At 48.6% G+C, this 26,580-nt stretch overlaps 1 pseudogene; it reads left to right on the top strand.

Annotated features, from left to right (window-relative positions):
* Window positions 1–12,058, top strand: part of LOC147091440 (pancreatic secretory granule membrane major glycoprotein GP2-like) — a 52,021-nt pseudogene extending 39,963 nt beyond the window's left edge.
* The last annotated feature ends 14,522 nt before the right edge of the window (window positions 12,059–26,580 follow it).

Below are 26,580 nucleotides of genomic sequence, written 5' to 3'. Positions count from 1 at the left end.
ACCATTGACCTTTCCACTTTTAAGAACAGAGAAGCAGTCAGGGGACTCCTGCATTGCCTGCCTGGTCCTCCTCTATCGTCTGTGGGTCACCCATTCTCACTCTGCCTGCGCACTCCTTAGCTGCGGAGAGACCAACTCCTGAAACGTACCATCCAAGTAGCTCTCAGCCTGGGTGATGCACCGCAGTGACGCCAGCGGCTGCTCAAGCTCTGAAACCAAGAGCGTGAGCTCCTCCAGCTGACGGCACCTGCTTCACACGGGAAGCGTCCTGGATTTCGCATATGGCAGAGCATGCAAATTCTGTCGGACTGGGCGGCTCTGCCATACCTCTATTTATTGGACTATTAACTAACTTTCAGAAAATTTTGACTAAGGAGTAGCTAATTAAAGTTAGGGATACAATATGATATTAACAGTTATAAACTTATTAAAGTATTAACAGTTAATAATTTAACGTAGTATTAACAGTTACTTAATTAATATAGTTTTAACAGTTACTAAATTAATGTAGTATTAACAGTTACTAATTAATGTAGTATTAACAGTTACTAATCTCCAACCACCAGCTTTAACCCTCACCAGCTATTTATCCCCGGCCCCTAACTTGAAGAGCAGAAACACGGTGTGACCTTTCCCAACCAGCCAGTTCCCAGTCTTTGTATCAGTTAATCAGAGCCATCAGTTCAGGGTCTGACTCTGTGATTGTTGTTCCAGTTCTGGTGGATGGAAGATTCCCGAGACTGAGGTTCCAAAGCATCACTGCTCCACACACAAATCAGGCTGGTTAAAGGGTAATTTCAGACTTTATAATCTCAGATTTACATTCACTGTCCAGCATTGTTCACCTCGGTTATATTCTTCAATATTTACAAACCTTGTTTCAGGTGCTCATCCCACCGTGGGACAGGGAGAAGTGGAGAGGACAGTTTGTTTTACCTCGGGTGGAAATCCCTGTGACACGACCTAGGAGATAAAGATCAAAAACTGCAGCAGTTACTTCGTTTATGAGTTGAAGCCGGCACCCGGGTGTAACATGGTTTATTGCACAGGTACTGGGGCAAAGGTCTGGAACTCTGGGGTGGGGGCAAAGGTCAGGAACTCGGTGCGGGTGAGAGAAAGTCAGGAACTCGGTGTGGGGGGAGAAAAGGTCAAGAACTCGGTGTGGGGAGAGAAGGTCAGGAACTTGGTGTGGGCGAGAGAAGGTCAGGAACTCGTGGTGGGGGAAAGAAGGTCAGGAACTCGGGGTGGGGGGAAAGAAGGTCAGGAACTCGGGGTGGGGGAAAGAAGGTAAGGAACTCAGGGTGGGGGAAGGAAGGTCAGGAACTCGGGGTGGGGGAAGGAAGGTCAGGAACTCGGGGTGGGGGGAGAGAAGGTCAGGAGCTCGGGGTGGGGGGAAAGAAGCTCAAAACTCGGGGTGGGGGGAGAGAAGGGCAGGAACTCGGGGTGGGGGGACAGAAGGTCAGGAAATTGGGTTGGGGGAGAGAAGGTCAGGAACTCGGGGTGGGGGGAGAGAAGGTCATAAACTCGGGGTGTTTGGAAAGAAGGTCAGGAACGTGGGGTTGGAGGGAAAGAAGGTAAGAAACTCGGGGTGGGGGAAAGAAGGTCAGGAACTCGGGGTGGGTGGAAAGGTGGTCAGGAACTCGGGGTGGGGAGAGAAGGTCAGGAACTCGGGGTGGGGGGAAAGAAGGTCAGGAACTCGGGGTGGGGGGAAAGAAGGTCAGGAACTCGGGGTGGGGAGAGAAGGTCAGGAACTCGGGGTGGGGGGAAAGAAGGTCAGGAACTCAGGGTGGGGGGAAAGAAGGTCAGGAACTCGGTGGGGGGAGAGAAGGTCAGGAACTCGGTGTGGGGAGAGAAGGTCAGGAATTCGGGTTGAGGGGGAGAAGGTAAGAAACTCGGGGTGGGGGGAAAGGAGGTCAGGAACTCGGGGTGGGGGGAAAGGAGGTCAGGAACTCGGGGTGGGCGAAAAGACGGTTAGAAACTCGGGGTGGGGAGAGAAGGTCAGGAACTCGGTGTGGGGGGAAAACGTCAGGATCTCTGTGTGGGGGGAAAGAAGGTAAGAAACACGGGGTGGGGAGAGAGAAGGTCAGGAACTCGGGGTGGGAGAGAGAAGGTCAGGATCTCGGGGTGGGGGAGAGAATGTCAGGAACTCGGGGTGGGGAGAGAATGTCAGGAACTCGGGGTGGGGGAGAGAAGGTCAGGAACTCGGGTGGGGAAAGAAGGTCAGGAACTCGGGGTGGGGAGAGATGGTCAGGAACTCGGGGTGGGGGAGAGAATTCCAGGAACTCGGTGTGTGGGAGGGAAGGTCAGGAACTCGGGGTGGGAGAGGGAAGGTCAGGAACTCGGTGTGCGCGAGAGAATGTCAGGAACTCATGGCGGGGGAGGGAGAGATGGTCAGGAACTCGGGGGAGGTGGGTGGGGGGAGAAAAAGAAGGTCAGGAACTCGAAGGGGGAGAGAAGGTCAGGGACTCTGTGGGGAAGAGAGAATGTCAGGTACTGTGGGGAGAGAGAACGTCAGGAACTGCGGGGCAGAGAGAAGGTCAGGTACTGGGGTGTGCAGAGAGGGTCAGGAAATCGGCGGAGTGGGAGACAGAGAGAAGGTCAGGAACACAAAGGGGTGAGAAGGTAAGGAACTCTTGGGGGAAGAGAGAAGGTCAGGTATTGTTGGGGGGAAGAGAGAACGTCAGGAACTGGGAGGGCAGAGAGAATGTCAGGTACTCAGGGGGTGGAGAATAGGTCAGGAACTCGGGCGGGGTGTGGGAGAGAGAAGGTCAGGAACTGGAGGGGAGAGAAGGTAAGGACCTCTGGGCGGAAGAGAGAATGTCAAGTATTGGTGGGGGCAAGACAGAACATCAGGAATTGGGGCAGAGAGAAGGTCAGGTATTGGCTGGGGGGAGAGCAGGTCAGGAACTCGACGAGGTAGAAGGTCAGGAACACGGGTGGGAAAGAAGGCTAGGAAATCTGGAGGGAATGAAGGTCAGTATCTCGGGGTAGGGAGAGAACGTCAGGATCTCTGGGGGTGGTGCGAGAGAAGAGCAGGAATTCGGGGGGAGAGAGAGAATTTCAGGAACTCGGGGGGAGAGAGAGAAAGTTAGGAACTCGGGTGGGAGAGAAGGTCGGGGACTCGGTTGGGAGAGAAGCTGAGGAAATCGGGGGGAGAGAGAGAGAGAATGTCAGGAACTGAGAGGGGAATAGAAGATCAGGAACTCGTGGGAAGAGAAAGAATGTCAGGAACTCTGAGTGGGGGAGGGAGCGTCAGGGACTCTGGGGGAGGGAGAGAATGTCAAGAACTCGGGCTGGAGAGAATGCAGGAAATTCGGGGGGGGGGAAATTGTCATGAACTCGGGGGGCTGAATGTCATGAAATCGGGGGAGAATGGCAGGAAATCCGGGTGGGGAGAAGGTCAAGTTCATGGGGTGTGGAGAATAGCTGAATAAATCTGGGATTAGGGGGAGAAGGTCAGTCACTCGGGTGGGTGGAGAATGTAAGTAACTCGGTGAGGGGAGAGAATGTTGGGACTTCGAAGGGGAGAAGGTCAGGAATTCTGGGGACAAGAGAGGTCAGGAACACATGGAGGTGAGTGAATGTCAGGAACTTGGGGTGGAAGAGAGTCAGGAACTCGGGTGTGGGGAGAGAAGTTCTGGAATTGGGGGTTGTGGGAAGAAGATCATGAACTTGAGGTGAAGAGGTCAGGACGTCGAGCGGTGGGAGTGAGAAAAGATCAGTAACTTGCGGGGCGGTTCATGTTGAGAATGTCTGGACGTAGGTGGGGAGGAGCTGGTGAGAGAAGGTCAGGAACTCGGGTGGGGGGAGGGAGAGTCAGGACTCGGGTGGGTGGAGGGAGAGTCAGGAACTCGGTGGGTGAGAGGAAGTCAGTTACCAGGGGTATGAGAAGAACAGTAACAGGGTGGTGGGGGGAGGGGAGAGACGATCAGGAATTCGGGGAAAGGGCAGGGAAGGTAAGAAAATTGGGGTTTGGAGAGAAGGTCAGGAACTCGGTGGGGTGGGTTGTGGGGTAGATTGCCAGGAACTCGGAATGGTGGGAGAGATGATCAGGTATTTGGAGGTGGAGAATTCGGGCAGGAACTCGGGGGTGAGGGTGAGAAGGTCAGCAACTCGGGAGGGGAGAATAACGTCAGGAGCTCGGGGAATGAAAGAAGGTCAGAAATTATTGGGTGTGGTGAGATAGAGAAAGTCAGGAACTAGGATGGGCATGAGAGAATGTCAGGAACTCGTGGAGGGGGAGGTTGGGGAGACAATGTCAGGCAGTCGTTGGGAGAGAGAAGGTCATGTACGGGGGGTGAGGTGAGGGAAGATCAGGAACTCGGGGCGTTTGGAAGACACGGTTATGAACATGGGTAGGGGAGAAAGTCAGGAACTTCGGGGAGGGGGGGAGAGAATGTCAGGAACATTGGGGAGTGAATGGAGGCCAGGATCCCCAATGGGGTGCGGGGTGGGGAGAGAAGTTCAGGAACTCGAGGGCTGGAGTGGGTTGTGTGGTTGATAGAGAGTCAGAAACTTGAGAGTGGGTGGTGGGGGAAGCTCAGGAACTTGGGGCGTGTGGTGCTGATAGAATGTCAGGATCTCAGGAGGTGTGATGGAGTAGCGAGGTGGTCAGGAAATCAGGGGTGGTGAGAGAATGTCAGGAACCCGGGGGGGGGGCGAGAAGTTCAAGATCACGGGGGGCGGGGGGCGGGGGGAGAGGATGTCAGGACATCAGTGTGTGAGGGTGGACTGAGAAGGTAAGGAACTCGGGGAAGAGAGAAGGTCAGGAACACTGGGTGGGGGAGAGAAGGTCAGGAAATTGGATTGGGGGAATGAAGGTCAGGAACTCGGAGTGGGGGGAAAGAAGGTCAGGCATTCGGAATGGAGGGACAGAAGGTCAGGAACTTGGAGTGGAGGGAAAGAAGGTCAGGAACTCGGGATGGGGGAGAGAAGGTCAGGGACTTGGAGTGGAGGGAAATGTGGTCAGGAACTCGGGGTGGGGGGAAAGAAGGTCAGGAACTCGTGGTGGGGGGAAAGCAATTGAAGAACTCGGGGTGGGTGAAAGAAGGTCAGGAACTCGGGGTGGGGGAAAGAAGGTGAGGAACTCGGGGTGTGGGGAAAGAAGGTCAGGAACTCGGGGTGGGGGGAAAGAAGGTCAGGAACTCGGGGCGTGGGGAAAGAAGGTCAGGAACTCGTGGTGGGGGGAAAGAAGGTCAGGAACTCGTGGTGGGGGGAAAGAAGGTCAGGAACTCGGGGTGTGGGGAAAGAAGGTCAGGAACTCGGGGTGGGGGGGAGAAGGTAAGAAACTCGGGGTTGGATAAAGGAGGTCAGGAACTCGGGGTGGGGGAAAGAAGGTCAGGAACTTGGGGTCGGGGGAAAGAAGGTCAGGGACTCAGGGTAGAGGGAAAGAAGGTCAGGAACTCGGGGTGGGGGGAAAGAAGGTCAGAGACTCGGGGTGGGGCGAATGAAGTTCAGCAACTCGGGGTTGGGGGAAAGAAGGTCAGCAACTCGGGGTGGGGGGAAAGAAGGTCAGCAACTCCGGGTGGGGGGAAAGAAGGTCAGGAACTTGGATTGGGGCAAAGGAGGTCAGGAGGTCGTGGTGGGGGGAAAGAAGGTCAGGAACTTGGATTACGGGGAAAGAAGGTCAGGAACTCCGGGTTGAGGGAAAGAAGGTCAGGAGCTCGGGGTGGGGGGAAAGAAGGTCAGGTACTCGGGGTGGGGGGAAAGAAGGTCAGGAACTCGAGGTGGTGGAAGGAAGGTCAGGAGCTTGGAGTGAGGGGAAAGGAGGTCAGGAACTCCGGGTTGAGGGAAAGAAGGTCAGGAGCTCGGGGTAGGGGGAAAGAAGGTCAGGAACTCGTGGTGGGGGGAAAAAAGTCAGGAACTCGGGGTGGGGGGAAAGAATGTCAGGAACTCCGTGTGGGGGAAAGAAGGTCAGGTGCTCGGGGTGGGGGGAAAGAAGGTCAGGAACTCGGGGTGGGGGAAAGAAGGTCAGGAACTCGGTGTGGTGGGAAGAAGGTCAGGAACTTGGGGTGGGGGGAAAGAATGTCAGGAACTCGGAGTGTGGGGAAAGAAGGTCAGGAACTCGGGGTGGGGGGAAAGAAGGTCAGGAACTCGGGGTGGGGAGAGAAGGTCAGGAACTCGGGGTGGGGGGGAAGAATGTCAGGAACTCGGGGTGGGGGAAAGAAGGTCAGGAACTCGGGGTGGGGGAAATGAAGGTCGAGCTCGGGTGGGGGAAAAGAAGGTCAGGAACTTGGGGTGGGGGGAATGAAGGTCGAGCTCGTGGTGGGGGAAAGAAGGTCAGGAACTTGGATTGGGGGGAAAGAAGGTCAGGAACTCCGGGTTGAGGGATAGAAGGTCAGGAGCTCGGGGTGGGGGGAAGAACTGTCAGGAGGTCGGGGTGGGGGAAAGAAGGTCAGGAACTCGGGGTGGGGGAAAGATGGTCAGGAACTTGGAGTGGGGGGAAAGGAGGTCAGGAGCTCTGGGTTGAGGGAAAGAAGGTCTGGAGCTCGGGGTGGGGGGAAGGAAGGTCAAGAAGTCGGGGTGGGGGGAAAGAAGGTCAGGAACTCGGGGTGGGGGGAATGAAGGTCGAGCTCGTGGTGGGGGGAAAGAAGGTCAGGAACTCGGAGTGGGGGGAATGAAGGTCGAGCTCGGAGGGGGAATGAAGTTCAGGAACTCGGAGTGGGGGAATGAAGGTCAGGAGTTCGGGGTGGGGGGAATGAAGGTCGAGCTCGGGGTGGGGGGAATGAAGGTCAGGAACTCGGAGTGGGGGAATGAAGGTCAGGAGTTCGGGGTGGGGGAAAAGGTCTGGAATTCGGGTGAGTAGGTGAGATGGGCAGGAACTCGGGCTTGGGGGATCAAAAGTCAGGAACTTTAGGTGAGGGGAGAAATGGTCCGAAAATCAGGTGGCGGGAGAAGGTCAGGATCTCGGGTGGGAGGGCGATAAGGTCAGGGGCTCGGGGTGGGTGGAGAAAACGTCAGGATCTCACGATGGAGGAGAGATGGTCCGAAAATCAGGACCTGGGGGGGTGGGTGGCGGTGAAGAGAAGTTCAGGAGCTCGGGTGGGAGGGCGATAAAGACAGGACCTCGGGTTGGAGGGGAGAGGTTGTCTGGACGGTACATGAGCAGTGGTGTACATTCAAGGAGATATTTCACAACTTTCAAGAAAAACATATTCCACTGAGGAAAAAGGGGCGTAAAAGAAAAGACAGCCATCCGTGGCTAAGTAAAGTAATAGAAACATAGAAGATAGGAGTAGGCCATTCGGCCCTGCTCCGCCATTCAACGAGATCATGGCTGATCATCCAAACCCTAACACCCGGTCCCTACACCGACAGCCATCCCACCCAAGCCCTATCCCCGTAACCCCACGTATTTAATCCCCCCTAACACTAAGGGTCAATTTTTATCATGGCCAATCAACCTAACCCGCACATCTTTGGACTGTGGGAGGAAACCGGAGCACCCGGAGGAAACCCACGCATACACGGGGAGAATGTGCAAACTCCACACAGACAGTCACCCGAGGCCGGATTTGAACCCGGGTCCCTGGCGCTGTGAGGCAACAGTGCTAACCACTATGCCACCGTGCTGCCACCGTAATGAAGGATAGTATCCGACTGAAAACAAGGGCATACAAAGTAGCCAAATCTAGTGGGAGGATAGAATATTGGGAAGCATTTAAAAGCCAGCAAAGAATAACTAAAAGATTAATTAAGAAAGGGAAGATAGATAATGAAAGTAAACTAGCAAAAAATATAAAAACAGATAGCAAGAGTTTCTACAGTTATATAAAAAGCAAAAGGGTGGCTAAAGTGAATGTTGGTCCCTTAGAGGACGAGACCAGGAAATTAGTGGTGGGGAACATGGGGATGGCAAAAACGCTGAAAAAATATTTTGTATCAGTCTTTACAGTAGAGGACACTAATAATATCCCAACACTGGACAAACATTGGGGTATAGGAGGGTAGGAGCTAAACACGATTAAAATCACTAAGGAGGTGGTACTCGGTAAGATCATGGGACTAAAGGCGAATAAATCCCCTGGACCTGATGGCTTACATCCTAGGGTCTTGAGAGAAGTAGTGGTAGGGATTGTGAATGCATTAGTGGTAATTTTCCAAAACTCCCTGGATTGAGGAAAGGTCCCAGCAGATTGGAAAACTGCTAATGTAACGCCCTTATTTAAAAAGGGAAGTAGACAAAAGGTGGGAAACTATAGACCAGTTAGCCTAATATATGTGGTTGGTAAAATGTTGGAGTCCATTATTAAGGAAGCAGTAACAGGACATTTGGATAAGCATAATTTCATCGGACAGAGTCAGCATGGTTTTATGAAGGGGAAGTCATGTTTGACAAATTTGCTCGAATTCTTTGAGGACATAACAAACAGGGTGGATAAAGGGGAACCAGTGGATGAGGTGTATTTGGACTTCCAAAAGGCATTTGACAAGGTGCCACACAAAAGATTACTGCACAAGATAAAAAATCCTGGGATTGGGGGTAATATACTGGCATGGGTGGAAGGTTGGCTATCTAACAGAAAACAGAGAGTTGGGATAAATGGTTCATTCTCGGGTTGGCAATCAGTGACTAGTGGTGTTCTGCAGGGGTCAGTGCTGGGACCCCAACTCTTTACAAACTATATTAACGATTTGGAGGAAGGAACCGAGTGCAATGTATCCAAGTTTGCCGACGATACAAAGATGGGAGGGAAAACAGTGAGTGAGGAGGACATAGAAAACCTGCAAAAGGACATAGATAGGCTAAGTGAGTAGGCAGAAATTTGGCAGATGGAAAATAATGTTGGAAAGTGTGAGGTTATGCACTTTGGCAGAAAAAATCAAAGAGCAACTTATTATCTAAATGGAGAGAAACTGCAAAGTGCTACAGTACAAAAGGATCTGGGGTTCCTGGTGCATGAAACACAGAAGGTTAGTATGCAGGTACAGCAGGTGATCAGGAAGGCCAATGTAATCTTGGCTTTTATTGCAAGGGGGATGGAGTATAAAAGCAGGGAAGTCTTGCTTCAGTTATACAGTGTACTGGTGAGGCCACACCTGGAATACTGCGTACAGTTTTGGTTTCCATATTTAAGAAAAGATATACTTGCTTTCGAGGCAGTTCAGAGAAGGTACACTCGGTTGATTCCGGAGATGAGGGGGTTGACTTAAGAGGAAAGATTGAGTAGGTTGGGCCTCTACTCATTGGAATTCAGAAGAATGAGAGGTGATCTTATCGAAATATATAAGATTTAAAGGGGACTTGATCAGGTGGATGCGCTGAGGATGTTTCCACTGATGGGTGAGACTAGAACTAGGGGGCTTAATCTTGGAATAAGGGGCTGCCCTTTCAAAACTGAGATGAGGCGAAACTTCTCCACTCAGAGGGTAGTAACTCTATGGAATTTGCTACCTCGGAGAGCTGTGGAAGCTGCGACATTAAATAAATTTAAAACGGAGATAGACAGTTTCCTAGCTGATAAGGGAATTAAGGGTTACGGGGAGCGGGCAGGGTGGTGGACATGAGTCTAGGTTCGGATCAGCCATGATCCTATTGAATGGCGGAGCAGGCCTGAGGGGCCGTATGGCCTACTCCTGCTCCTACTTATGTTCTAATGAAACTCGGGGTGGTGGGAGAGAAGGTCGGAAAGCAGATGTGGGAGAAGATCAGGAACTCAGAGGGGAACGAGAATATCAGGAACACGGCTGGGAGGGCGTTAAGGTCAGGAGCTCTGGGTGGGCGGAGAGAAGGTCAGGAACTCTGGGTGGGGTGAGAGAATGTCCTAAAATCAGGTGCTGGGAGAAGGTCCGGAGCTCGGGGGGAAAGAGTAAGTCAGGAACTCGGGAGGAAAGACAAGATCAGGAACTCAGCTGGCAGAGAGCTAAGGTCAGGAACGCACATGGGGGGAAGAATTTGAGGAACTCGGGGGATGGGGAGAGAAGATCAGGAACTTGTGGGGGGGAGAGTAGGTCAAGAACTCGGTGGGGTGAAAGCATCAGGATCTCACGGGGGAGAGAAGTTCAGGGACGCGGGTGGGAGAAGGTCAGGAACTGCAGGGGTGAGATGGTCAGGAAATCGGGAGGGGTAGAGATGGTCATGAATTTAGTGGGGTGGAGAGAATGTCGCAACTCGGTGGGGCGAGAAGGACAGGAACTCGGTGTGCAAGAGAAGGTCAGGAACTCGCGGGATGCAGTAACTCGTGGGGTGGAGAAAAGGTCAGGAACTCATACCGTGGAAGAAGGTCAGGAACTCGGGCTGTGGGAGGACGTCAGAAACTTTGACGGGTGGAGGTTAAGAAATTGCACCGGGGGAGTATGTCAGGAAATTGGTTGTAGGGATGTCAGGAATTTGGGCGGGGTGAGGAGATCAGGAACTTGGGCGGGGTGAGGAGATCAGGAACTTGGGCGGGGTGAGGAGATCATGAACTTGGGTAGCATTAGCAGCTCAGTAACTTGGGTGGTGGGAGCAAGAAAATGTCTTTGGGTGGGAGAAGATCTTAACCCATGAGGGTGAGTCCTATCTGTTGCAAGTACACACTGTTCTGTCTGGAGCAGGCAGTCTTGTCCTCCAAGGTGACCAATCAGCAATCTGGACTTGTCATACAAGGGGCTCAATTAGAGCTTTGGGTGTTGCAAGTAAACACGTCTGTTTTGAAATGTTCCAGCAGAGTGACTCTGGGATATCCCGTGTCATCAACGGAAACAAAAAGTTATATTGTGCCCCCGCCTTGTTGTAAGGGGCACAACGAATAAAGGAACTGAAACACAACGTCTTTTTTTTCACCAAAGATATAGGGAGTTGTGTCAGACGCTGTTCTCCGTGTCTATCGGACACTCTTTTCCCTGTGGTGCCCACTGATCGCTATCGAGCCCCAATGTAGCATTGGGCACCGCACGCTCCCTCTCCAGGCTTACTGGGTCACTGGGAATGAGATTAGATGATTATGCATTTTAGAAAGACTGGTATCTGAAATTCTCCGGACACTAGTACAAGCCTGATGACTTGTTCTGCTGCTCTCCACTCTGTACTCTCCCATGTCTCTCTTCCTTTATTACAGATCCCAAGACAGTCCCATATCAGGAGCCCGAGGAACAATCGACTCGTGAATCCAGTGATCGTTCCTCCTCGAGCTCAGCAGGCTCTGCAAGCTCAGGTAATTGTATTGTGGGGTCCAATCCACACAGACTGTTCAACAACAACAGCAACTTGTATTTATATAGCCCCTTTAACGTAATAAATTGTCCCAAAGTAAGTGCTGAAATCGGCATTCCCAGAGAATCATCCAGTCTCTTAATGAGGGGAGCGGGATGCACTGACTGGCCTGTGCTGAATGAAGGGTTTGAGGTGCTTTAGATGCGGGGGAACGGTCGCACAGGGGTTGGGTTACTGAGGCCTGGCCTAATGATCTGGAAAATATGAGATCAAATCCCACCACAACAGTTGGGTAATTTAATAAAAATCTGGAATTAAAAGCTAGAACATTAAACTATCAGATTGTCATTAGAGAACATCCGGTTCACGAATGACCTTTAGAGAAGGAAATCTGCCGTCCAAACCCGGTCTAGCCTATATGTGGATCCAGACCCACAGCAATGTATTTGAACCTTAACTGCCCTCTGAAATGGCCTAGCAAACCACACAGTTGTTTTGAAGAAGGCGGCTCACCACCACCTTCTCAAGGGCATTTAGGGATGGGCAATAAATGCTGGCCTTGCCAGCGATGCCCACACACCAGGAACGAATAAAAAATTGCAGTGACTGAGGGAGGTGGAATTTAGTGACTTTGGGGATGGGGAGTAGATGATTCTGGGTTATATAAAGACTGATTTCGGGAATTCTCCGGACTCTAGTATCAGACTGATGGCCTGTTCTCCACTCTGCACCTTCCTCTGTCTCTCTTCCTTTCTTACAGATCCAGAGACATCCCCACCTGAGGAACAAGCGACTCACCAATCCGATGATCGTACAGCCACAATTCGAGCGGAGTCTCCAGCCTCAGGTATTTACCTTGTGGGGTCCATTCTACAGAATGCTCACCCAATGTATCAGCAACAAATGCTCAGTTCCTCAGATTGATCCAATCTCTTATTGTGGGAAGCAAGGTTCACTGTTTGACATGTGCAGGATGAGGAGACTGAGGGGATTCGGATGCAACGACTGAGGGTAGTGGAATGCAGTGAGTGAGGGAGTGGGATGCAGTGAATGAGGAGAGTGGGAGGAAGTGAATGAGGGGAGTATAATATAGTGAATGAGTGGAGCGGTATGTAGTGAATGAGGGAAGTGTGATGCAGTGAATGAGGTGAGTGTGGTGTCGTGAATAAGGGGAGTTTGAGGAAGTGAATGAGGGGAGTGTGATTTAGTGAATGAGGGGAGTGTGATGTCGTGAATGAGGGGGAGTGTGATGCAGTGAATGAGGGGAGTGTGATGTAGTGAATGAGCGGAGTGTGATGCAGTGGATGAGGGGAGTGTGATGTAGTGATTGAGGGGAGAGTGATATAGTGAATGAGGGGAGTGTGATGTAGTGGATGAGGGGAGTGTGATGTAGTGATTGAGGGGAATGTGATGTAGTGAATGAGGGGAGTGTGATGTAGTGAATGAGGGGAGTGCGATGTAGTGAATGAGGGGAGTGCGATGTAGTGAATGAGGGGATTGTGATGTAGTGAATGAGGGGAGTGTGAAGTAGTGAATGAGGGGAATGTGATGTAGTGAATGAGGGGAGTGTGATGTAGTGAATGAGGGGAGTGTGGTGTAGTGAATGAGGGGAGTGTGATGTAGTGAATGAGGTGAGTGTGTTGGAGTGAATGAGGGGAGTGTGATGTAGTGAATGAGGGGAATGTGATGTGGTGAATGAGGGGAGTGTGATGTAGTGAATGAGGGGAGTGTGATGTAGTGAATGAGGGGAGTGTGATGCAGTGAATGAGGGGAGAGTGATGTAGTGAATGAAGGGAGTGTGATGTAGTGAATGAGGAGACAGTGATGTAGTGATTGAGGGGAGTGTGATGTAGTGAATGAGGGGAGAGTGATGTAGTGAATGAGGGGAGTGTGATGCAGTGAATGAGGGGAGTGTGATGTAGTGAATGAGGGGAGTGTGATGTAGTGAATGAGGGGAGTGTGATGTAGTGAATGAGGGGAGTCTGAGGAAGTGTATGAGGGGAGTGCGATGTAGTGATTGAGGGGAGTGTGATGTAGTGAATGAGGGGAGTGTGATGTAGTGAATGAGGGGAGTGTGATGTAGTGAATGAGGGGAGTTTGATGTAGTGAATGAGGGGAGTGTGATGTGGTGAATGAAGGGAGTGTGAGGAAGTGAATGAGGGGAGTGTGATGTAGTGAATGATGGGAATGTGATGGAGTGAATGAGGGGAGTGGGATGTAGTGAATGAGGGTAGTGTGTTGTAGTGAATGAGGGGAGTGTGATGTAGTGAATGAGGGGCGTGTAACGTGAATGAGGGGAATGTGATGTAGTGAATGAGGGGAGTGTGATGTAGTGAATGAGGGGAGTGTGATGTAGTGATTGAGGGGAGTGTGATGTAGTGAATGAGGGGAGTGGGATGTAGTGAATGAGGGGAGTGTGATGTAGTGAATGAGGGGAATGTGATGTAGTGAATGAGGGGAGTGTGATGTAGTGAATGAGGGGAGTGGGATGTAGTGAATGAGGGGAGTGTGATGCAGTGAATGATGGGAGTGTGATGCAGTGAATGAGGGGAGTGTGATGTAGTGAATGAGGGGAGTGGGATGTAGTGAATGAGGGGAGTGGGATGTAGTGAATGAGGGGAGTGTGATGTAGTGAATGAGCGGAGTGTGATGTAGTGAATGAGGGGAGTGTGATATAGTGAATGAGGGGAGTGTGAAGTAGTGAATGAGGGGAGTGTGATGCAGTGAATGAGGGGAGTGTGATGTAGTGAATGAGCGGAGTGTGATGTAGTGAATGAGGGGAGTGTGATGTAGTGAATGAGGGGAGTGCGATGCAGTGAATGAGGGGAGTGTGATGTAGTGAATGAGGGGAGTGAGATAGTGATTGAGGGGATTGTGATGTAGTGAATGAGGGGAGTGATGTAGTGAATGAGGAGAGTGTGATGTCGTGAATGAGGGGAGTGTGATGTAGTGAATGTGGGGAGTGTGATGTAGTGAATGAGGGGAGTGTGAAGTAGTGAATGAGGGGAGTGTGATGCAGTGAATGAGGGGAATGTGATGTAGTGAATGAGGGGAGTGTGATGTAGTGAATGAGGGGAGTGTGATGTCGTGATTGAGGGGAGTGTGATGTAGTGAATGAGGGGAGTGTGATGTAGTGAATGAGGGGAGTGTGATGCATTGAATGAGGGGAGTGTGATGCAGTGAATGAGGGGAGTGTGATGTAGTGAATGAGGGGAGTGTGATGTAATGAATCAGGGGAGTGTGATGTAGTGAATGAGTGGAGTGTGATGCAGTAAATGAGGGGAGTGTGATGCAGTGAATGAGGGGAATGTGATGTAGTGAATGAGGGGAGTGTGATGCAGAGAATGAGGGGAGTGTGATTGTGGTGATTATTCCTTGTTTAGTAAAAGTATTGTGATTGAATGTTTGTTAACTGCCTTGGGATATATGTTGTAATCTCATTGGTAGTTGATGTCACATGATGTGTGGTGGCCACCTTAAATTCAGTTCTTTTCCAGCTTTGGTTGGGACTGGATGTGGAAAGATGTGCTGCAGATTCTAAAGTTAATAAAGCCTAGCTTTGGAAGGCAAATCTATTCTTTATTTAAATTTATTAACATTATGTTAGAATGGAGCGATATCTTCAACCAGAACGATTCAAGGCTGACCCTAATTCTGCTGGAGTGGATGATAAATTGAAACATTGGTATTGTACATTTAAAAACCTTTTGGGCGTGTTGGATCAAGAGTCTCTAAATAAGCTGAATGTGCTGATCAACTACATTGCTCCGGATGTATATAAATATATTTTGGACTGTAAAACTTATGAAGTGGCTATTTCTACATTGGAAAAGGTTTTTGTTAAACCAAAGAATGAGGTATTTGCAAGTCACCTTCTATCTGCCCGTAGTCAGCAGGTGGGAGAATCTTTGGATACTTATTTACAAGCACTTCGGTGCCTTAGTGTTAACTGTAAATATAAGGCCGTGACGGCTGAAGAATATAAGGAAGAATCGGTACGGGATGCTTTTATTAATGGATTACTGTCTAGATCAATTCGTCAGCGGTTGTTAGAAAATAAGACTTTGGATCTTAAAAGTGCTTTTGAGCAAGCTTCTACATTGGATGTGGCTCAGAGAAGTTCGGATTCTTATGCTCTTTTTAATCGGCCTGCGACTATGGTTTCGGCAGTTTCGGATGAAAAGGAATTATGTGGACTTAATGGGAGTGGTTTACTAGATTCTGAAACAGTTTCTACTTCGGCGGCTGTTGCCTCTAGGATTCAGAAGTGTTATTTTTGTGGGAATATCCGGCACCCTCGTCTGAAGTCTCCTGCTCGGGAGGCTGTGTGTAGTAAATGCGGCAAGAGAGGTCATTATGCACGCGTATGCAAATCATCAGGTTCAATTACCTCCTCCTCTCCTGGTGTGGGAGGGCCCTCCTCTACCACCTCCTCCTCTGTGACTATTTAGCCTTTAGATAGGGCGTTTATTGCATCAATTTCTGCTGCATTTGCTCATGGCCTAAACAAAGCTATAGTTACGGCTCAAGTTAATGGGTTGGAAGTGAAGGCCCTTATAGATACTGGCAGTACTGAGAGTTTTATAAGTCTTCAGTTTGCGAAGGAGAAGCATTTGAAAATTTCGCCTGTTACGTATCAGGTGTGTATGGCTCAGACGACCCTTACTTCACAAATAGCTGGTTGTTGCTTTGTGAAAATGATTCTTCTAGGTAATACGTATACTGATATATGCCTATCTGTTTTGCCTAATCTCTGTGTGGATATTTTGATTGGACATGATGTGCTTCAGTTACACGAGTCTCTTAGTCTTTCATTTGGAGTGACTAAGCCACCTTTATCTATTTGTGGATTAACCTCTTTATCCATTTCTCCATTATCACTTTTTTCCAATTTGATGCCGGATTGTAAGCCAATTGCTACCAAGTCAAGAAGATATAGTAGTCAGGATAGAGAATTTATTAATTCTGAAGTTCAACGTCTCTTATTGGAAGGAATCATTGAACCTAGTTGTTCGCCTTGGCGAGCACAGGTAGTTGTCACGACTAACGAGAGACACAAGAAACGAATGGTGATAGACTATTCCCAAACTATTAATAGGTATACTCAATTAGATGCGTACCCTTTGCCTAAGATTGATGAGCTTATCAATAAAGTATCTCAGTATAAGGTTTTTAGCACTATTGACTTAAAGGGTGCTTATCATCAGATTCCTATTGTTAAGAAGGATCAACCATATACGGCCTTTGAGGCTGGTGGATAGCTGTATCAGTTTTGACGAATACCATTTGGTGTTACTAATGGTGTTGCTTGTTTTCAACGGGCAATGGATGCTTTTATAAGTGATAACTCCCTCTCTGACACCTTTTCATACTTAGATGACATCACAGTGTGTGGCAAATCAAGGGTGGAGCATGATTCTAATTTAAAAAGATTCCTTCAAGCTGCAGAAAAAGTTGGTTTAACTTTTAATAAAGAGAAATGTATCTTTTCGACTACTGAGGTAAATCTATTGGGGTATATTATCTCGGGAAACAAGATTAAACCAGATCCAGAACGTCTGCGACCATTGATTGATTTACCTTATCCTACTAATTCTAAGGCTTTGCAACGAGTTATTGGACTGATTTCCTATTATTCTAATTGGATTGCAAATTTTTCACGGAAGATCCAGCCTCTTATTCGGGTTACGAGATATCCTCTATCATGGGAGGCCAGGACATGTTTTGAGAATTTTAATAAGGATATTTTAGGAGCAGTTGTGCATTCTATTGATGAGCAGGTTCCTTTTGTGATTGAGACGGATGCTTCTCATTTTGCAATTGGGGCTACTCTGAACCAAAATGGAAGACCTGTGGCCTTTTTCTCACGTACTTTGAACAATAGTGAAAAAAGACATTCTTCAATAGAGAAAGAGGCATACGCAATAGTAGAAGCATTGCGTAAATGGAGACATTATTTATCGGGGCGACATTTCACGTTGGTAACTGATCAAAAATCTGTGTCCTTTATGTTTGATGTTAAACATTTTGGAAAGATCAAAAATGATAAAATAATGAGATGGAGGATTGAGTTGGCATGTTACCATTTTGACATAGTTTATCGTCCGGGGAAGGATAATGTTGCTGCTGATGCACTGTCGAGGGTTTATTATTCTGTGATTCACGGAGATACGCTTATTAATCTTCATAATGCCTTATGTCATCCTGGGGTTACGAGGATGATACACTTCGTACGCAGTAAGAATTTGCCCTTTTCAGTTGAAGACGTCAAGCGGATGACTTCATCATGTTCTATCTGCGCTCGGTGTAAACCGAATTTCTTTAAGCCTCAACGAGCTCATCTTATAAAGGCTATTTCTCCTTTTGAACGTTTGTGCTTCGATTTTAAGGGGCCTCTTCCTTCAACTACTCAAAACCGATATATTTTTACTGTTGTGGATGAGTTTTCAAGGTTCCCTTTTGCTTTTCCTGGTGCAGATGTATCAGCTGCTACAGTTATCAAATGTCTGACTCAACTTTTTGTCATCTTTGGGATGCCTGCGTATATCCATTTGGATCAGGGAAGTTATTTTATGTCTTCCCAGTTGAAGGAATATCTTCAGAGTCGGGGAATTTCTATGAGCAGAACTACCCCGTATAATCCCCAGGGTAATGGACAGTGCGAACGATACAATGGGGTGATCTGGAAGGCAGTTATGTTGGCTTTGGCATCCCGGAACCTTAAGAATACACAGTGGGAAATGGTACTGCCTGATGCCCTGCATTCCATTAGATCATTGCTTTCAACGGCTACTAATGTGACCCCCCATGAAAGGCTCTTTAACTATCCGCGGAGATCTACTACGGGATATTCGGTACCTTCATGGCTTACTATGCAGGGACCTGTGCTGCTTCGATGCCATGTTAGATTGTCAAAATATGATCCTTTAGTGGAGGAGGTGGAGCTGTTGGAGGCAAATTCCCAATATGCTCATATTCGATTCCAAGATGGGAAAGAAAGTACCGTTTCAATTAAAGACTTGGCTCCTTGTGCTGGCCAGCCCTCTTCTGAGGATATTAACAATAGTCATGATTTAGATAATGTGGATGCTGTTACAGATACTACGAATGTCTCCAATCCGATTGCAGGTAATTATACTTCGATTAGTCAGCCCTTGATGGATGTTTATGACCGTCCCAGTTTAACTTCTGATGGGATTTCTAATCTGGAAACCGTTGAAAATAGGGATATGGATAGCCTTCCTGCTGAAGATACTTCTGTGCCTTCTCGTGTGGGAGGGCAAGGAATTTCACCAAGGTTAAGAAGGTCGACACGAACAAGATATCTGGTCGACCGATTGAAAATGGACTTTTAAATTGATAGTAATGTTTTAAAATTGTTGAAATATTATATTATATTGTTTTAGTTGAGAGATACTTAATACTTATGTGCAATGTTATTATTTGTTGTTGTTCACTTAGCATTGTGTCATGTAAACAGTTTTACTCTTGTTGTGCATAGTTTTAGTTGTAAATAATTAATTATAAATTGTAAAGGTTATTTAGGTTGGAGTATATTTTAAAAGGAGGGGTGAATGTGGTGATTATTCCTTGTTTAGTAAAAGTATTGTGATTGGTTGTTTGTTAACTGCCTTGGGATATATGTTGCAATCTCATTGGTAGTTGATGTCACATGATGTGTGGTGGCCACCTTAAATTCAGTTCTTTTCCAGCTTTGGTTGGGACTGGATGTGGAAAGATGTGCTGCAGATTTTAAAGTTAAAAAAGCCTAGCTTTGGAAGGCAAATCTATTCCTTATATCAACGATGCAGTGAATGAGGGGAGTGTGATTTAGTGAATGAGGGGAGTGTGATGTAGTGAATGAGGGGAGTGTGATGCAGTGAATGAGGGGAGTGTGATGTAGTGAATGAGGGGAGTGTGATGTAGTAAATGAGGGGAGTGCGATGGAGTGAATGAGGGGAGTGCGATGCAGTGAATGAGGGGAGTGCGATGTAGTGAATCAGGAGAAAGTGATGTAGTGAATGAGGGGAGTGTGATGCAGTGAATGAGGGGAGTGGGATGTAGTGAATGAGGGGAGTGTTATGCAGTGAATGAGGGGAGTGTGATGTAGTGAATGAGGGGAGTGCGATGTAGTGAATGAGGGGAGTGTGATGTAGTGAATGAGGGGAGTGTGAGGAAGTGAATGAGGGGAGTGTGATGCAGTGAATGAGGGGAGTGTGATGCAGTGAATGAGGGGAGTGTGAAGTAGTGAATAAGGGGAGTGTGATGTAGTGAATGAGGGAAGCTGGATGAAGTGAATGAGGGGAGTGTGCTGTAGTGAATGAGGGGAGTGTGATGTAGTAAATGAGGGGTGTGTGTTGCAGTGAATGAGGGGTGTGTGATGCAGTGAATGAGGGGAGTGTGATGCAGTGAATGAGGGGAGTGTGATGTAGTGAATGAGGGGAGTGTGATGTAGTGAATGAGGGGAGAGTGATGTAGTGAATGAGGGGAGTGTGATGTAGTGAATGAGGGGAGTGTGATGTAGTGAATGAGTGGAGTGTGATGCAGTGAATGAGGGGAGTGTGATGTAGTGAATCAGGGGAGTGTGATGCAGTGAATGAGTGGAGTGTGATGCAGTGAATGAGGGGAGTGTGATGCAGTGAATGAGGGGAGTGTGATGCAGAGAATGAGGGGAGTGTGATGTAGTGAATGAGGGGAGTGTGATGCAGAGAATTAGGGGAGTCTGATGCAGTGAATGAGGGGAGTGTGATGTAGTGACTGAGGGGAGAGTGATGTAGTGAATGAGGGGAGAGTGATGCAGTGAATGAGGGGAGTGTGAAGTAGTGAATAAGGGGAGTGTGATGTAGTGAATGAGGGAAGCTGGATGAAGTGAATGAGGGGAGTGTGCTGTAGTGAATGAGGGGAGTGTGATGTAGTAAATGAGGGGTGTGTGATGTAGTGAATGTGGGGTGTGTGATGCAGTGAATGAGGGGAGTGTGATGCAGTGAATGAGGGGAGTGTGATGTAGTGAATGAGGGGAGTGTGATGTAGTGAATGAGGGGAGAGTGATGTATGAATGAGGGGAGTGTGATGTAGTGAATGAGGGGAGTGTGATGTAGTGAATGAGTGGAGTGTGATGCAGTGAATGAGGGGAGTGTGATGTAGTGAATCAGGGGAGTGTGATGTAGTGAATGAGTGGAGTGTGATGCAGTGAATGAGGGGAGTGTGATGTAGTGAATGAGGGGAGTGTGATGCAGAGAATTAGGGGAGTCTGATGCAGTGAATGAGGGGAGTGTGATGTAGTGACTGAGGGGAGAGTGATGTAGTGAATGAGGGGAGTGTGATGGAGTGAATGCGGGGAGTGTGATGTAGTGAATGAGTGGAGTGCGATGTAGTGAATGAGGGCAGTGTGATGGAGTGAATGAGGGGAGTGTGATGTAGTGAATGAGGGGAGTGTGATGTAGTGAATGAGGGAATTGTGATGTAGTGAATGAGGGGAGTGTGATGTAGTGAATGAGGGGAGTACGATGCAGTGAATGAGGACAGTGTGATGTAGTGAATGAGGGGAGTGCGATGTAGTGAATGAGGGGAGTGCAATGTAGTGAATGAGGGGAGTGCGATGTAGTGAATGAGGGGAGTGCGATGTAGTGAATGAGGGGAAGGTGAAGTAGTGAATGAGGGGAGTGTGATGTTATGAATGAGGGGAGTGTGATGTAGTGAATAATGGGAGTGTGATGTAGTGAATGAGGGGAGTGCGATGTAGTGAATGAGGGGAGTGTGATGTAGTGAATGAGGGGAGTGATGTAGTGAATGAGGGGAGTGTGATGTAGTGAATGAGGGGAGTGTGATGTAGCGAATGAGGGGAGTGTGATGTAGCGAATGAGGGGAGTGTGATGCAGCGAATGAGGGGAGTGTGGTGTAGCGAATGAGGGGAGTGTGATGTAGTGAATGAGGGGAGTGTGATGTAGTGAATGAGGGGAGTGTGATGCAGTAAATGAGTGGAGTGTGATGCAGTGAATGAGGGGAGTGAGATGTAGTGAATGAGGGGAGTGTGATGCAGAGAATGAGGGGAGTGTGATGCAGTGAATGAGGGGAGTGTGATGTCGTGAATGAGGGGATGTGATGTAGTGAATGAGGGGAGTGTGATGTAGTGAATGAGGGGAGTGTGATGTAGTGAATGAGGGGTGTGTGATGTGAATGCGGGGAGTGTGATGTAGTGAATGAGTGGAGTGCAATGTAGTGAATGAGTGCAGTGTGATGTAGTGAATGAGGGGAGTGTGATGCAGTGAATGAGGTGAGTGTGATGTAGTGAATGAGGGGAGTGTGATGTAGTGAATGAGGGGAATGTGATGTAGTGAATGAGGGGTGTGTGATGTAGTGAATGAGGGGAATGTGATGTAGTGAATGAGGGGAGTGTGATGTAGTGAATGAGGGGAGTGTGATGTAGTGAATTAGCGGAGTGTGAGGTAGTGAATGAGGGGCGTGTGATGTAGTGAATGAGGGGACTGTGATGTAGTGAATGAGGGGAGTGTGATGTCGTGAATGAGGAGAGTGTGCTGTAGTGAATGAGGGGAGTGTGATGCAGTGAATCAGTGGAGTGTGATGTAGTGAATGAGGGGAGTGTGATGTAGTGAATGAGGGGAGTGTGATGCATTGAATGAGGGGAGTGTGATGTAGTGAATGAGGGGAGTGTGATGTAGTGAATGAGGGGAGTCTGATGTAGTGAATGAGGGGAGTGTGATGCAGTGATTGAGGGGATTGTGATGCAGTGAATGAGGGGAGTGTGATGTAGTGAATGAGGGGAGTGTGATGCAGTGAATGAGGGGAGTGGGATGTAGTGAATGAGGGGAGTGTGATGTAGTGAATGAGGGGAGTGTGATGCAGTGAATGAGGGGAGTGGGATGTAGTGAATGAGGGGAGTGTGATGTAGCGAATGAGGGGAGTGTGATGTAGTGAATGAGGGGAGTGTGATGTAGTGATTGAGGGGAGTGTGATGCAGTGAATGAGGGGAGTGTGATGAAGTGAATGAGGGGAGTGTGATGAAGTGAATCAGTGGAGTTTGCTGCAGTGAATGAGTGATGTGTGATGCAGTGAATGAGGGGAGTGTGATGCAGTGAATGAGGGGAGTGTGATGTAGTGAATGAGGGGAGTGTAATGTAGTGAATGAGTGGAGTGCGATGTAGTGAATGAGGGGAGTGTGATGTAGTGAATGAGGGGAGTGTGATGTAGTGAATGAGTGGAGTGTAATGTAGTGAATGAGTGGAGTGCGATGTAGTGAATGAGGGGAGTGTGATGTAGTGAATGAGGGGAGTGTGATGCAGTGAATGAGGGGAGTGTGATGCAGTGAATGAGGGGAGTGTGATGTAGTGAATGAGGGGAGAGTGATGTAGTGAATGAGGGGAGTGTGATGTAGTGAATGAGGGGAGTGTGATGTAGTGAATGAGGGGAGTGTGATGTAGTGAATGACGGGAGATTGATGTAGTGAATGAGGGGAGTGTGATGTAGTGAATGAGGGGAGTGTGATGCAGTGAATGAGGGGAGTGTGATGCAGTGAATGAGGGGAGTGTGATGTTGTGAATGAGGTGAGTGTGATGCAGAGAATGAGGGGAGTGTGATGCAGTGAATGAGGGGAGTGTGATGTCGTGAAAGAGGGGAGAGTGATGTAGTGAATGAGGGGAGTGTGATGTAGTGAATGAGGGGAGTGTGATGCAGTGAATGAGGGGAGTGTAACGTAGTGAATGAGTGGAGTGCGATGTAGTGAATGAGGGGGGAGTGATGTAGTGAATGAGGGGAGTGTGATGCAGTGAATGAGGGGAGTGTGATGTAGTGAATGAGGGGAGTGTGATGTAGTGAATGAGGGGAGTGTGATGTAGTGAATGAGGGGAGTGTGATGTAGTGAATGAGGGGAGTGTGATGTAGTGAATGAGGGGAGTGTAATGCAGTGAATGAGGGGAGTGTGATGTAGTGAATGAGGGAAGTGTGATGTAGTTAATGAGGGGAGTGTGATGTAGTGAATGAGGGGAGTGATGTAGTGAATGAGGGGAGTGTGATGTAGTAAATGAGGAGAGTGTGATGTAGTGAATGAGGGGAGAGTGAAGTAGTGAATGAGGGGAGTGTGATGTAGTGAATGAGGGGAGTGTGATGTAGTGAATGCGGGAGTGTGATGTAGTGAATGAGGGTAGTGTGATATAGTGAATGAGTGGAGTGTGATGCAGTGAATGAGGGGAGTGCGATGCAGTGAATGAGGGGAGTGCGATGTAGTGAATGAGGGGAGAGTGATGCAGTGAATGAGGGGAGTGTGATGCAGTGAATGAGGGGAGTGTGAAGGAGTGAATAAGGGGAGTGTGATGTAGTGAATGAGGGAAGTTGGATGAAGTGAATGAGGGGAGTGTGCTGTAGTGAATGAGGGGAGTGTGATGTAGTGAATGAGGAGTGTGTGATGTAGTGAATGAGGGGTGTGTGATGCAGTGAATGAGGGGAGTGTGATGCAGTGAATGAGGGGAGTGTGATGTAGTGAATGAGGGGAGTGTGATGTAGTGAATGAGGGGAGAGTGATGTAGTGAATGAGGGGAGTGTGATGTAGTGAATGAGGGGAGTGTGATGTAGTGAATGAGTGGAGTGTGATGCAGTGAATGAGGGGAGTGTGATGTAGTGAATCAGGGGAGTGTGATGTAGTGAATGAGTGGAGTGTGATGCAGTGAATGAGGGGAGTGTGATGCAGTGAATGAGGGGAGTGTGATGCAGAGAATGAGGGGAGTGTGATGTAGTGAATGAGGGGAGTGTGATGCAGAGAATTAGGGGAGTCTGATGCAGTGAATGAGGGGAGTGTAATGTAGTGACTGAGGGGAGAGTGATGTCGTGAATGAGGGGAGTGTGATGTAGTGAATGAGTGGAGTGCGATGTAGTGAATGAGGGCAGTTTGATGTAGTGAATGAGGGGAGTGTGATGTAGTGAATGAGGGGAGTGTGATGTAGTGAATGAGGGAATTGTGATGTAGTGAATGAGGAGAGTGCGATGCAGTGAATGAGGGGAGTGCGATGTAGTGAATGAGGGGAGTGCAATGTGGTGAATGAGGGGAGTGCGATGTAGTGAATGAGGGGAGTGCGATGTAGTGAATGAGGGGAAGGTGAAGTAGTGAATGAGGGGAGTGTGATGTTATGAATGAGGGGATTGTGATGTAGTGAATAAGGGGAGTGTGATGTAGTGAATGAGGGGAGTGCGATGGAGTGAATGAGGGGAGTGTGATGTAGTGAATGAGGGGAGTGATGTAGTGAATGAGGGGAGTGTGATATAGTGAATGAGGGGAGTGTGATGTAGCGAATGAGGGGAGTGTGATGTAGCGAATGAGGGGAGTGTGATGTAGTGAATGAGGGGAGTGTGATGTAGTGAATGAGGGGAGTGTGATGTAGTGAATGAGGGGAGTGTGATTTAGTGAATGAGGGGAGTGTGATGCAGTGAATGAGTGGAGTGTGATGCAGTGAATGAGGGGAGTGAGATGCAGTGAATGAGGGGAGTGTGATGCAGAGAATGAGGGGAGTGTGATGCAGTGAATGAGGGGAGTGTGATGCAGTGAATGAGGGGAGTGTGATGTAGTGAATGAGGGGATGTGATGTAGTGAATGAGGGGAGTGTGATGTAGTGAATGAGGGGAGTGTGATGCAGTGAATGAGGGGAGTGTGATGTAGTGAATGAGGGGAGTGTGATTTAGTGATGAGGGGAGAGTGATGCAGTGAATGAGGGGAGTGTGATGTGAATGCGGGGAGTGTGATGTAGTGAATGAGGGGAGAGTGATGTAGTGAATGAGGGGAGTGTGATGTAGTAAATGAGGGGAGAGTGATGTAGTGAATGAGGGGAGTGTGATATAGTGAATGAGGGGAGAGTGATGTAGTGAATGAGGGGAGTGTGATGTGAATGCGGGGAGTGTGATGTAGTGAATGAGTGGAGTGCAATGTAGTGAATGAGTGCAGTGTGATGTAGTGAATGAGGGGAGTGTGATGCAGTGACTGAGGGGAGTGTGATGTAGTGAATGAGGGGAGTGTGATGTAGTGAATGAGGGGAATGTGATGTAGTGAATGAGGGGAATGTGATGCAGTGAATGAGGGGTGTGTGATGCAGTGAATGAGGGGAATGTGATGTAGTGAATGAGGGGAGTGTGATGTAGTGAATGAGGGGAGTGTGATGTAGTGAATGAGGGGAGTGTGATGTAGTGAATTAGCGGAGTGTGAGGTAGTGAATGAGGGGCGTGTGATGTAGTGAATGAGGGGAGTGTGATGTAGTGAATGAGGGGAGTGTGATGTCGTGAATGAGGAGAGTGTGCTGTAGTGAATGAGGGGAGTGTGATGCAGTGAATCAGTGGAGTGTGATGTAGTGAATGAGGGGAGTGTGATGTAGTGAATGAGGGGAGTGTGATGCATTGAATGAGGGGAGTGTGATGCAGTGAATGAGGGGAGTGTGATGTAGTGAATGAGGGGAGTGTGATGTAGTGAATGAGGGGAGTTTGATGTAGTGATTGAGGGGATTGTGATGCAGTGAATGAGGGGAGTGTGATGTAGTGAATGAGGGGAGTGTGATGCAGTGAATGAGGGGAGTGGGATGTAGTGAATGAGGGGAGTGTGATGTCGTGAATCAGGGGAGTGTGATGTAGTGAATGAGGGGAGTTTGATGTCGTGAATGAGGGGAGTGTGATGCAGTGATTGAGGGGATTGTGATGCAGTGAATGAGGGGAGTGTGATGTAGTGAATGAGGGGAGTGTGATGTAGTGAATGAGGGGAGTGTGATGTAGTGAATGAGGCGAGTGTGATGTAGTGAATGAGGGGAGTGTGATGCAGTGAATGAGGGGAGTGGGATGTAGTGAATGAGGGGAGTGTGATGTAGCGAATGAGGGGAGTGTGATGTAGTGAATGAGGGGAGTGTGATGTAGTGATTGAGGGGAGTGTGATGTAGTGAATGAGGGGAGTGTGATGAAGTGAATGAGGGGAGTGTGATGAAGTGAATCAGGGGAGTTTGATGCAGTGAATGAGTGGTGTGTGATGCAGTGAATGAGGGGAGTGTGATGCAGTGAATGAGGGGAGTGTGATGTAGTGAATGAGGGGAGTGTAATGTAGTGAATGAGTGGAGTGCGATGTAGTGAATGAGGGGAGTGTGATGTAGTGAATGAGGGGAGTGTGATGTAGTGAATGAGTGGAGTGCAATGTAGTGAATGAGTGGAGTGCGATGTAGTGAATGAGGGGAGTGTGATGTAGTGAATGAGGGGAGTGTGATGCAGTGAATGAGGGGAGTGTGATGTAGTGAATGAGGGGAGAGTGATGTAGTGAATGAGGGGGGTGTGAAGTAGTGAATGAGGTGAGTGTGATGTAGTGAATGAGGGGAGTGTGATGTAGTGAATGAGGGGAGTGTGATGCAGTGAATGAGGGGAGTGTGATGTAGTGAATGAGGGGAGAGTGATGTAGTGAATGAGGGGGGTGTGAA

The sequence above is a fragment of the Somniosus microcephalus genome, unplaced genomic scaffold (assembly GCF_052327205.1).
Source record: "Somniosus microcephalus isolate GS21.2 unplaced genomic scaffold, FLI_Smic_1.0 unresolved_chr3, whole genome shotgun sequence".
Taxonomy (NCBI): Eukaryota; Metazoa; Chordata; class Chondrichthyes; order Squaliformes; family Somniosidae; genus Somniosus; species Somniosus microcephalus.
Note: the sequence above shows the minus strand (reverse complement) of the source record. Positions and strands in the feature narration are given on the sequence as shown.